Below are 1,506 nucleotides of genomic sequence, written 5' to 3'. Positions count from 1 at the left end.
GGCATCTTTGGTTGCCTCTTTTTGTGTAATTTTGTTGGAAAATGTGTGCCTTTTTATTGTTTGAGTCACTTATCAAAAGTTGCTAAAAGTAGCCAAATAAAATGTAAAACTAGCTAAATTTGTTGCTAGGTGCTTTTGGAAGAAAAAGTAGCTAGGGTAGTCTGAAAAGTTGCTAAATTTAGCAACAAAATTGCTAAGTTGGCAACACTGGTGTGAAAGATGATCCAGGGCTGGTGACTGAAGCAGGCAGGCAGAGAAGAACGAGGTAAATCATTGTTTGGTGTTTTGCATGCCCTGTCACACCTCACCGTATGTGTCCAAAGGTCTGTACGCTTTGTGCAACTTTATTCAGTAAGACTATTAGAGGAAAAGCAGTTGGAGGAAGGAGTGTGACAACATTAGAAACAACAGTAGGTTTTCCTTTCACTTTTGTAGCCTTTGCTCTGATATGTTGCATGTTGTTGAAGAATGTGAGACAGCTTGTAATAATAGTCTTCAATAAGTGCACACAGTTTAACAGAGCAACAGAATAGTTAGTAACGAAATTGGAAGTAAAACAGCTAGCAGCAGAGCTAAACTAATTCCATGGTCACATGTTCTTAAAGGTATACACATATGGATAAACACTCGCCAGATGAGAGTAAACTGGTGGAATCGTTACCTACTAGTTGGCCATAACTTTATTAGAAACTGCAACATTACACAGTTTGGAATTCTATAATGTGTGATGTATGAAAGCCAAATACATACTAACAGTCTACTTATGAAAGCAGTTTGTGACACACAACTTTAGTGTTTTATGTTATCATTAGATAAATTTATCTAGGATGCGTTGGTTTCCCCCCTCCATATACTGAGATGTATTGATCTGTTATAAGGGACAAAATCCATTATGCACAAAACCTCTGAAAACAAAATAAGAGTGTAATTACTTTTCTGTTGTAGATGGCATTAGTGTTCCTGCCAGCACTGGCTCGTATGGCCGTATGCGGCGGCACCCATGGGAACGAGCTGTCCGGTGTGTATGTGGTGCAGGAGATGGAGCGACAGCGAAAAGAAAAGGGAGAGGGTGTATGGATATACAGTTAGGTCCATATATATTTGGACACTGACACAATTTTCACAATTGTATGCTACCAGAATATAATTAAAACGAAACAATCAAGATGAAATTGAAGTGCATACTTTAAGCTTGGGGTTGAACAAAAATATAACATAAAATGCTTAGGAATTACAAACCATTTTTATACACAGTCCCCCCATTTTCAGGGACTCAAATGTAATTGGACAAATAAATATAATCATAAATAAAATGTTCATTTTTAATATTTTGTTGATAATCTTTTGCAGGCAATGACTGCCTTAAAGGGGTCATATGATGCGATTTCAAGTTTTCCTTTCTCTTTGGAGTGTTACAAGCTGATTGTGCATAGATAAGATCCCTGAAGTTGCAAAGACTAAAGTCTCAAAACCAAAGAGATATTCTTTATCAAAGTTAAGACTCTG

The 1,506-nt window shown here is 37.1% G+C and overlaps 1 pseudogene; it reads left to right on the top strand.

Annotated features, from left to right (window-relative positions):
- The first annotated feature begins 210 nt into the window (after positions 1 to 210).
- Positions 211 to 1,506, top strand: part of LOC107757060 (N-acyl-aromatic-L-amino acid amidohydrolase (carboxylate-forming) A-like) — a 5,386-nt pseudogene continuing 4,090 nt past the window's right edge.

Source organism: Sinocyclocheilus rhinocerous, unplaced genomic scaffold (genome assembly GCF_001515625.1).
Source record: "Sinocyclocheilus rhinocerous isolate Xijiao unplaced genomic scaffold, SAMN03320098_v1.1 scaffold563, whole genome shotgun sequence".
Classification (NCBI taxonomy): domain Eukaryota; kingdom Metazoa; phylum Chordata; class Actinopteri; order Cypriniformes; family Cyprinidae; genus Sinocyclocheilus; species Sinocyclocheilus rhinocerous.
This window is presented reverse-complemented; position numbering and strand designations above follow the sequence as displayed.